This window comes from Apostichopus japonicus, chromosome 18, assembly GCF_037975245.1.
Source record: "Apostichopus japonicus isolate 1M-3 chromosome 18, ASM3797524v1, whole genome shotgun sequence".
Lineage (NCBI taxonomy): Eukaryota > Metazoa > Echinodermata > Holothuroidea > Aspidochirotida > Stichopodidae > Apostichopus > Apostichopus japonicus.
The window spans coordinates 15132620-15145099 of NC_092578.1; positions in this window are offsets into that span (position 1 = coordinate 15132620).

The window sequence follows — 12480 nt, forward strand, 5'->3', positions numbered from 1 at the left end:
TGATCCCTTTGATACCCTCACGTCTGTCTCATCCTTTAGATACCACCACGTCTGTCTGATCCCTTTGATACCATCACGTCTGTCTCATCTCTTAGATAGCATCACGTCTGTCTGATCCCTTTGATACCCTCACGTCTGTCTTGTCCTTTAGATACCATCACGTCTGTCTCATCTCTTAGATACCATCACGTCTGTCTGAACCCTTTGATACCCTCACGTATGTCTCATCCCTTAGATACCCTCACGTCTGTCCCAACCCTTAGATACCATCACGTCTGTCTCAACCCTTACATACTCATCACGACTGTCTCATCTCGTAGATACCCTCACGTCTGTCTCATCTCGTAGATACCATCACGTCTGTCTCATCCCTTAGATACCCTCACGTCTGTCTCATCTCTTAGATAGCATCACGTCTGTCTGATCCCTTTGATACCCTCACGTCTGTCTTGTCCTTTAGATACCATCACGTCTGTCTCATCTCTTAGATAGCATCACGTCTGTCCCATCCTTTAGATACCATCACGTCTGTCTGATCTCTTAGATACCATCACATCTGTCTGAACCCTTTCATACCCTCACGTATGTCTCATCCCTTAGATACCCTCACGTCTGTCCCAACCTTAGATACCATCACGTCTGTCTCAACCCTTACATACCATCACGTCTGTCTCATCCGTTAGATACCACGTCTGTCCCATCCCTTAGATACCCTCACGTCTGTCTGATCCCTTAGATACCCTCACTTCTGTCTCATCCTTTAGATACCATCGCGTCTGTCTGATCCCTTTGATACCCTCACGTTCTGTCTCATCCCTTAGATACCGTCACGTCTGTCTCATCTCTTTGATACCATCACGTCTGTCTGATCCCTTTGATACCCTCACGTCTGTCTCATCCTTTAGATACCACCACGTCTGTCTGATCCCTTTGATACCATCACGTCTGTCTCATCTCTTAGATAGCATCACGTCTGTCTGATCCCTTTGATACCCTCACGTCTGTCTCATCTCGTAGATACCGTCACGTCTGTCTCATCCCTTAGATACCGTCACGTCTGTCTCATCTCTTAGATACCATCACGTCTGTCTGAACCCTTAGATACCCTCACGTATGTCTCATCCTTTAGATACCCTCACGTCTGTCCCAACCCTTAGATACCATCACGTCTGTCTCAACCCTTACATACCCATCACGACTGTCTCATCCCTTAGATACCCTCACGTCTGTCCCATCCCTTAGATACCATCACGTCTGTCTGATCCCTTAGATACCATCACGTCTGTCTCTTCCCTTAGATACCCTTACGTCTGTGTCATCCCTTATATGCCATTACGTCTCATCCATTAGATACCTTCACGTCTGTCTGATCCCTTAGATACCGTCACGTCTGTGTCATCCCTTAGATAACATCACGTCTGATCCCTTACATACCATCATGTCTGTCTGCTCCATTTCATAGCATCACGTCTGTCTCATCCCTTAGATGCCATCACGTCTGTCTTATACCTTAAATACCATCACGTCTGTCTCATCCCTTAGATACCATCACGTAAGTCTGATCCCTTAGATACCGTCACGTCTGTCTGATCCCTTAGATACCGTCACGTCTGTCTGATCCCTTAGATACCCTCACGTCTGTCTCATCTAATAGATAACATCGCGTCTATCTCATCTCTTAGATAACATCGCGTCTGTCTCATCCTTTAGATACCATCACGTCTGTCTCATCCCTTAGATTCCCTCACGTCTGTGTTATCCCTTAGATACCCTCACGTCTGGCTGATCCCTTAGATACATCACGTCTGTCTCATCCCTTAGATTCCCTCACGTCTGTGTTATCCCTTAGATACCCTCACGTCTGTCTCATCTCGTAGATACCGTCACGTCTGTCTCATCCTTTAGATACCATCACGTCTGTCTCAACCCCTAGATTCCCTCACGTCTGTGTTATCCCTTAGATACCCTCACGTCTGGCTGATCCCTTAGATACCATCACGTCTGTCTGATCCCTTAGATACCGTCACGTCTGTCTGATCCCTTAGATACCCTCACGTCTGTCTGATCCCTTAGATACCCTCACTTCTGTCTCATCCTTTAGATACCATCGCGTCTGTCTGATCCCTTTGATACCCTCACGTCTGTCTCATCCCTTAGATACCGTCACGTCTGTCTCATCTCTTTGATACCATCACGTCTGTCTGATCCCTTTGATACCCTCACGTCTGTCTCATCCTTTAGATACCACCACGTCTGTCTGATCCCTTTGATACCATCACGTCTGTCTCATCTCTTAGATAGCATCACGTCTGTCTGATCCCTTTGATACCCTCACGTCTGTCTTGTCCTTTAGATAACATCCATTCTGTCTCATCTCTTAGATAGCATCACGTCTGTCTGATCCCTTTGATACCCTCACGTCTGTCTTGTCCTTTAGATAACATCCATTCTGTCTCATCTCTTAGATACTATCACGTCTGTCTGAACCCTTTGATACCCTCACTTATGTCTCATCCCTTAGATACCCTCACGTCTGTCCCAACCCTTAGATACCATCACGTCTGTCTCAACCCTTACATACTCATCACGACTGTCTCATCCCTTAGATACCATCACGTCTGTCTGATCCCTTAGATACCATCACGTCTGTCTCATCTCGTAGATACCGTCACGTCTGTCTCATCCCTTTAATACCGTCACGTCTGTCTCATCTCTTAGATACCATCACGTCTGTCTGAACCCTTTGATACCCTCACGTATGTCTCATCCCTTAGATACCCTCACGCCTGTCCCAACCCTTAGATACCATCACGTCTGTCTCATCCCTTAGATACCGTCACGTCTGTCTCATCCCTTAGATACCCTCACGTCTGTCTCATCCCTTAGATACCATCACGTCTGTCTCATCCCTTAGATACCGTCACGTCTGTCTCATCTCTTAGATACCATCACGTCTGTCTCATCCCTTTGATACCCTCACGTCTGTCTTGTCCTTTAGATACCATCACGTCTGTCTCATCTCTTAGATACCATCACATCTGTCTGAACCCTTTGATACCCTCACGTATGTCCCATCCCTTAGATACCATCACGTCTGTCTGATATCTTAGATACCATCACGTCTGTCTCTTCCCTTAGATACCCTTACGTCTGTGTCATCCCTTATATGCCATTACGTCTCATCCATTAGATACCTTCACGTCTGTCTGATCCCTTAGATACCGTCACGTCTGTGTCATCCCTTAGATAACATCACGTCTGATCCCTTACATACCATCATGTCTGTCTGCTCCATTTCATAGCATCACGTCTGTCTCATCCCTTAGATGCCATCACGTCTGTCTTATACCTTAAATACCATCACGTCTGTCTCATCCCTTAGATACCATCACGTAAGTCTGATCCCTTAGATACCGTCACGTCTGTCTGATCCTTTAGATACCGTCACGTCTGTCTGATCCCTTAGATACCCTCACGTCTGTCTCATCCCTTAGATGCCATCACTTCTGTCTTATACCTTAAATACCATCACGTCTGTCTCATCCCTTAGATACCATCACGTAAGTCTGATCCCTTAGATACCGTCACGTCTGTCTGATCCCTTAGATACCGTCACGTCTGTCTGATCCCTTAGATACCCTCACGTCTGTCTCATCTCTTAGATAACATCGCGTCTATCTCATCTCTTAGATAACATCGCGTCTGTCTCATCCTTTAGATACCATCACGTCTGTCTCATCCCTTAGATTCCCTCACGTCTGTGTTATCCCTTAGATACCCTCACGTCTGGCTGATCCCTTTGATACCCTCACGTCTGTCTCATCCCTTAGATACCGTCACGTCTGTCTCATCTCTTTGATACCATCACGTCTGTCTGATCCCTTTGATACCCTCACGTCTGTCTCATCCTTTAGATACCACCACGTCTGTCTGATCCCTTTGATACCATCACGTCTGTCTCATCTCTTAGATAGCATCACGTCTGTCTGATCCCTTTGATACCCTCACGTCTGTCTCATCTCGTAGATACCGTCACGTCTGTCTCATCCCTTAGATACCGTCACGTCTGTCTCATCTCTTAGATACCATCACGTTTGTCTGAACCCTTTGATACCCTCACGTATGTCTCATCCTTTAGATACCCTCACGTCTGTCCCAACCCTTAGATACCATCACGTCTGTCTCAACCCTTACATACCCATCACGACTGTCTCATCCCTTAGATACCATCACGTCTGTCTCATCCCTTAGATACCATCACGTCTGTCTCATCCCTTAGATACCGTCACGTCTGTCTCATCTCTTAGATACCATCACGTCTGTCCCATCCTTTAGATACCATCACGTCTGTCTGATCTCTTAGATACCATCACATCTGTCTGATCCCTTTGATACCATCACGTATGTCTCATCTCTTAGATAGCATCACGTCTGTCTGATCCCTTTGATACCCTCACGTCTGTCTCATCTCGTAGATACCGTCACGTCTGTCTCATCCCTTAGATACCGTCACGTCTGTCTCATCTCTTAGATACCATCACGTCTGTCTGAACCCTTTGATACCATCACGTATGTCTCATCTCTTAGATAGCATCACGTCTGTCTGATCCCTTTGATACCCTCACGTCTGTCTCATCTCGTAGATACCGTCACGTCTGTCTCATCCCTTAGATACCATCACGTCTGTCTCAACCCCTAGATTCCCTCACGTCTGTGTTATCCCTTAGATACCCTCACGTCTGGCTGATCCCTTAGATACCATCACGTCTGTCTGATCCCTTAGATACCGTCACGTCTGTCTGATCCCTTAGATACCCTCACGTCTGTCTCATCCCTTAGATACCCTCACTTCTGTCTCATCCTTTAGATACCATCGCGTCTGTCTGATCCCTTTGATACCCTCACGTCTGTCTCATCCCTTAGATACCGTCACGTCTGTCTCATCTCTTTGATACCATCACGTCTGTCTGATCCCTTTGATACCCTCACGTCTGTCTCATCCTTTAGATACCACCACGTCTGTCTGATCCCTTTGATACCATCACGTCTGTCTCATCTCTTAGATAGCATCACGTCTGTCTGATCCCTTTGATACCCTCACGTCTGTCTTGTCCTTTAGATAACATCCATTCTGTCTCATCTCTTAGATACTATCACGTCTGTCTGAACCCTTTGATACCCTCACGTATGTCTCATCCCTTAGATACCCTCACGTCTGTCCCAACCCTTAGATACCATCACGTCTGTCTCAACCCTTACATACTCATCACGACTGTCTCATCCCTTAGATACCCTCACGTCTGTCTCATCTCGTAGATACCGTCACGTCTGTCTCATCCCTTAGATACCGTCACGTCTGTCTCATCTCTTAGATACCATCACGTCTGTCTGATCCCTTTGATACCCTCACGTCTGTCTTGTCCTTTAGATACCATCACGTCTGTCTCATCTCTTAGATAGCATCACGTCTGTCTCATCCTTTAGATACCATCACGTCTGTCTCATCCCTTAGATTCCCTCACGTCTGTGTTATCCCTTAGATACCCTCACGTCTGGCTGATCCCTTAGATACATCACGTCTGTCTCATCCCTTAGATTCCCTCACGTCTGTGTTATCCCTTAGATACCCTCACGTCTGGCTGATCACTTAGATACCATCACGTCTGTCTGATCCCTTAGATACCGTCACGTCTGTCTGATCCCTTAGATACCCTCACGTCTGTCTGATCCCTTAGATACCCTCACTTCTGTCTCATCCTTTAGATACCATCGCGTCTGTCTGATCCCTTTGATACCCTCACGTCTGTCTCATCCCTTAGATACCGTCACGTCTGTCTCATCTCTTTGATACCATCACGTCTGTCTCATCCCTTTGATACCCTCACGTCTGTCTCATCCTTTAGATACCACCACGTCTGTCTGATCCCTTTGATACCCTCACGTCTGTCTCATCTCGTAGATACCGTCACGTCTGTCTCATCCCTTAGATACTGTCACGTCTGTCTCATCTCTTAGATACCATCACGTCTGTCTGAACCCTTTGATACCCATCACGACTGTCTCATCCCTTAGATACCCTCACGTCTGTCTCATCCCTTAGATACCATCACGTCTGTCTCATCCCTTAGATACCGTCACGTCTGTCTCATCTCTTAGATACAATCACGTCTGTCCCATCCTTTAGATACCATCACGTCTGTCTGATCTCTTAGATACCATCACATCTGTCTGAACCCTTTGATACCCTCACGTATGTCTCATCCCTTAGATACCCTCACGTCTGTCCCAACCTTAGATACCATCATGTCTGTCTCAACCCCTACATACCATCACGTCTGTCTCATCCGTTAGATACCACGTCTGTCCCATCCCTTAGATACCATCACGTCTGTCTGATCCCTTAGATACCATCACGTCTGTCTCTTCCCTTAGATACCCTTACGTCTGTGTCATCCCTTATATGCCATTACGTCTCATCCATTAGATACCTTCACGTCTGTCTGATCCCTTAGATACCGTCACGTCTGTGTCATCCCTTAGATAACATCACGTCTGATCCCTTACATACCATCATGTCTGTCTGCTCCATTTCATAGCATCACGTCTGTCTCATCCCTTAGATGCCATCACGTCTGTCTTATACCTTAAATACCATCACGTCTGTCTCATCCCTTAGATACCATCACGTCTGTCTCATCCCTTAGATACCGTCACGTCTGTCTCATCTCTTAGATACCATCACGTCTGTCTCATCCCTTTGATACCCTCACGTCTGTCTTGTCCTTTAGATACCATCACGTCTGTCTCATCTCTTAGATACCATCACATCTGTCTGAACCCTTTGATACCCTCACGTATGTCCCATCCCTTAGATACCATCACGTCTGTCTGATATCTTAGATACCATCACGTCTGTCTCTTCCCTTAGATACCCTTACGTCTGTGTCATCCCTTATATGCCATTACGTCTCATCCATTAGATACCTTCACGTCTGTCTGATCCCTTAGATACCGTCACGTCTGTGTCATCCCTTAGATAACATCACGTCTGATCCCTTACATACCATCATGTCTGTCTGCTCCATTTCATAGCATCACGTCTGTCTCATCCCTTAGATGCCATCACGTCTGTCTTATACCTTAAATACCATCACGTCTGTCTCATCCCTTAGATACCATCACGTAAGTCTGATCCCTTAGATACCGTCACGTCTGTCTGATCCCTTAGATACCGTCACGTCTGTCTGATCCCTTAGATACCCTCACGTCTGTCTCATCCCTTAGATGCCATCACTTCTGTCTTATACCTTAAATACCATCACGTCTGTCTCATCCCTTAGATACCATCACGTAAGTCTGATCCCTTAGATACCGTCACGTCTGTCTGATCCCTTAGATACCGTCACGTCTGTCTGATCCCTTAGATACCCTCACGTCTGTCTCATCTCTTAGATAACATCGCGTCTATCTCATCTCTTAGATAACATCGCGTCTGTCTCATCCTTTAGATACCATCACGTCTGTCTCATCCCTTAGATTCCCTCACGTCTGTGTTATCCCTTAGATACCCTCACGTCTGGCTGATCCCTTTGATACCCTCACGTCTGTCTCATCCCTTAGATACCGTCACGTCTGTCTCATCTCTTTGATACCATCACGTCTGTCTGATCCCTTTGATACCCTCACGTCTGTCTCATCCTTTAGATACCACCACGTCTGTCTGATCCCTTTGATACCATCACGTCTGTCTCATCTCTTAGATAGCATCACGTCTGTCTGATCCCTTTGATACCCTCACGTCTGTCTCATCTCGTAGATACCGTCACGTCTGTCTCATCCCTTAGATACCGTCACGTCTGTCTCATCTCTTAGATACCATCACGTTTGTCTGAACCCTTTGATACCCTCACGTATGTCTCATCCTTTAGATACCCTCACGTCTGTCCCAACCCTTAGATACCATCACGTCTGTCTCAACCCTTACATACCCATCACGTCTGTCTCATCCCTTAGATACCATCACGTCTGTCTCATCCCTTAGATACCATCACGTCTGTCTCATCCCTTAGATACCGTCACGTCTGTCTCATCTCTTAGATACCATCACGTCTGTCCCATCCTTTAGATACCATCACGTCTGTCTGATCTCTTAGATACCATCACATCTGTCTGATCCCTTTGATACCATCACGTATGTCTCATCTCTTAGATAGCATCACGTCTGTCTGATCCCTTTGATACCCTCACGTCTGTCTCATCTCGTAGATACCGTCACGTCTGTCTCATCCCTTAGATACCGTCACGTCTGTCTCATCTCTTAGATACCATCACGTCTGTCTGAACCCTTTGATACCATCACGTATGTCTCATCTCTTAGATAGCATCACGTCTGTCTGATCCCTTTGATACCCTCACGTCTGTCTCATCTCGTAGATACCGTCACGTCTGTCTCATCCCTTAGATACCATCACGTCTGTCTCAACCCCTAGATTCCCTCACGTCTGTGTTATCCCTTAGATACCCTCACGTCTGGCTGATCCCTTAGATACCATCACGTCTGTCTGATCCCTTAGATACTGTCACGTCTGTCTGATCCCTTAGATACCCTCACGTCTGTCTGATCCCTTAGATACCCTCACTTCTGTCTCATCCTTTAGATACCATCGCGTCTGTCTGATCCCTTTGATACCCTCACGTCTGTCTCATCCCTTAGATACCGTCACGTCTGTCTCATCTCTTTGATACCATCACGTCTGTCTGATCCCTTTGATACCCTCACGTCTGTCTCATCCTTTAGATACCACCACGTCTGTCTGATCCCTTTGATACCATCACGTCTGTCTCATCTCTTAGATAGCATCACGTCTGTCTGATCCCTTTGATACCCTCACGTCTGTCTTGTCCTTTAGATAACATCCATTCTGTCTCATCTCTTAGATACTATCACGTCTGTCTGAACCCTTTGATACCCTCACGTATGTCTCATCCCTTAGATACCCTCACGTCTGTCCCAACCCTTAGATACCATCACGTCTGTCTCAACCCTTACATACTCATCACGACTGTCTCATCCCTTAGATACCCTCACGTCTGTCTCATCTCGTAGATACCGTCACGTCTGTCTCATCCCTTAGATACCGTCACGTCTGTCTCATCTCTTAGATACCATCACGTCTGTCTGATCCCTTTGATACCCTCACGTCTGTCTTGTCCTTTAGATACCATCACGTCTGTCTCATCTCTTAGATAGCATCACGTCTGTCTCATCCTTTAGATACCATCACGTCTGTCTCATCCCTTAGATTCCCTCACGTCTGTGTTATCCCTTAGATACCCTCACGTCTGGCTGATCCCTTAGATACATCACGTCTGTCTCATCCCTTAGATTCCCTCACGTCTGTGTTATCCCTTAGATACCCTCACGTCTGGCTGATCACTTAGATACCATCACGTCTGTCTGATCCCTTAGATACCCTCACGTCTGTCTGATCCCTTAGATACCCTCACGTCTGTCTGATCCCTTAGATACCCTCACTTCTGTCTCATCCTTTAGATACCATCGCGTCTGTCTGATCCCTTTGATACCCTCACGTCTGTCTCATCCCTTAGATACCGTCACGTCTGTCTCATCTCTTTGATACCATCACGTCTGTCTCATCCCTTTGATACCCTCACGTCTGTCTCATCCTTTAGATACCACCACGTCTGTCTGATCCCTTTGATACCCTCACGTCTGTCTCATCTCGTAGATACCGTCACGTCTGTCTCATCCCTTAGATACTGTCACGTCTGTCTCATCTCTTAGATACCATCACGTCTGTCTGAACCCTTTGATACCCATCACGACTGTCTCATCCCTTAGATACCCTCACGTCTGTCTCATCCCTTAGATACCATCACGTCTGTCTCATCCCTTAGATACCGTCACGTCTGTCTCATCTCTTAGATACAATCACGTCTGTCCCATCCTTTAGATACCATCACGTCTGTCTGATCTCTTAGATACCATCACATCTGTCTGAACCCTTTGATACCCTCACGTATGTCTCATCCCTTAGATACCCTCACGTCTGTCCCAACCTTAGATACCATCATGTCTGTCTGATCCCTTAGATACCATCACGTCTGTCTCTTCCCTTAGATACCCTCACGTCTGTCCCAACCTTAGATACCATCATGTCTGTCTGATCCCTTAGATACCATCACGTCTGTCTCTTCCCTTAGATACCCTTACGTCTGTGTCATCCCTTATATGCCATTACGTCTCATCCATTAGATACCTTCACGTCTGTCTGATCCCTTAGATACCGTCACGTCTGTGTCATCCCTTAGATAACATCACGTCTGATCCCTTACATACCATCATGTCTGTCTGCTCCATTTCATAGCATCACGTCTGTCTGATCCCTTAGATGCCATCACGTCTGTCTTATACCTTAAATACCATCACGTCTGTCTCATCCCTTAGATACCATCACGTAAGTCTGATCCCTTAGATACCGTCACGTCTGTCTGATCCCTTAGATACCGTCACGTCTGTCTGATCCCTTAGATACCCTCACGTCTGTCTCATCTAATAGATAACATCACGTCTATCTCATCTCTTAGATAACATCGCGTCTGTCTCATCCTTTAGATACCATCACGTCTGTCTCATCCCTTAGATTCCCTCACGTCTGTGTTATCCCTTAGATACCCTCACGTCTGGCTGATCCCTTAGATACATCACGTCTGTCTCATCCCTTAGATTCCCTCACGTCTGTGTTATCCCTTAGATACCCTCACGTCTGGCTGATCCCTTAGATACCATCACGTCTGTCTGATCCCTTAGATACCGTCACGTCTGTCTGATCCCTTAGATTCCCTCACGTCTGTGTTATCCCTTAGATACCCTCACGTCTGGCTGATCCCTTAGATACCATCACGTCTGTCTCATCCCTTAGATACCGTCACGTCTGTCTCATCTCTTAGATACCATCACATCTGTCTGAACCCTTTGATACCCTCACGTATGTCCCATCCCTTAGATACCATCACGTCTGTCTGATCCCTTAGATACCATCACGTCTGTCTCTTCCCTTAGATACCCTTACGTCTGTGTCATCCCTTATATGCCATTACGTCTCATCCATTAGATACCTTCACGTCTGTCTGATCCCTTAGATACCGTCACGTCTGTGTCATCCCTTAGATAACATCACGTCTGATCCCTTACATACCATCATGTCTGTCTGCTCCATTTCATAGCATCACGTCTGTCTGATCCCTTTGATACCCTCACGTCTGTCTCATCCATTAGATACCGTCACGTCTGTCTCATCTCTTTGATACCATCACGTCTGTCTGATCCCTTTGATACCCTCACGTCTGTCTCATCCTTTAGATACCACCACGTCTGTCTGATCCCTTTGATACCATCACGTCTGTCTCATCTTAGATAGCATCACGTCTGTCTGATCCCTTTGATACCCTCACGTCTGTCTTGTCCTTTAGATAACATCCATTCTGTCTCATCTCTTAGATACTATCACGTCTGTCTGAACCCTTTGATACCCTCACGTATGTCTCATCCCTTAGATACCCTCACGTCTGTCCCAACCCTTAGATACCATCACGTCTGTCTCATCCCTTAGATTCCCTCACGTCTGTGTTATCCCTTAGATACCCTCACGTCTGGCTGATCCCTTAGATACATCACGTCTGTCTCATCCCTTAGATTCCCTCACGTCTGTGTTATCCCTTAGATACCCTCACGTCTGGCTGATCACTTAGATACCATCACGTCTGTCTGATCCCTTAGATACCGTCACGTCTGTCTGATCCCTTAGATACCCTCACGTCTGTCTGATCCCTTAGATACCCTCACTTCTGTCTCATCCTTTAGATACCATCGCGTCTGTCTGATCCCTTTGATACCCTCACGTCTGTCTCATCCCTTAGATACCGTCACGTCTGTCTCATCTCTTTGATACCATCACGTCTGTCTCATCCCTTTGATACCCTCACGTCTGTCTCATCCTTTAGATACCACCACGTCTGTCTGATCCCTTTGATACCATCACGTCTGTCTCATCTCTTAGATACCATCACGTCTGTCTGATCCCTTTGATACCCTCACGTCTGTCTCATCTCGTAGATACCGTCACGTCTGTCTCATCCCTTAGATACTGTCACGTCTGTCTCATCTCTTAGATACCATCACGTCTGTCTGAACCCTTTGATACCCTCACGTATGTCTCATCCTTTAGATACCCTCACGTCTGTCCCAACCCTTAGATACCATCACGTCTGTCTCAACCCTTACATACCCATCACGACTGTCTCATCCCTTAGATACCCTCACGTCTGTCTCATCCCTTAGATACCATCACGTCTGTCTCATCCCTTAGATACCGTCACGTCTGTCTCATCTCTTAGATACCATCACGTCTGTCCCATCCTTTAGATACCATCACGTCTGTCTGATCTCTTAGATACCAT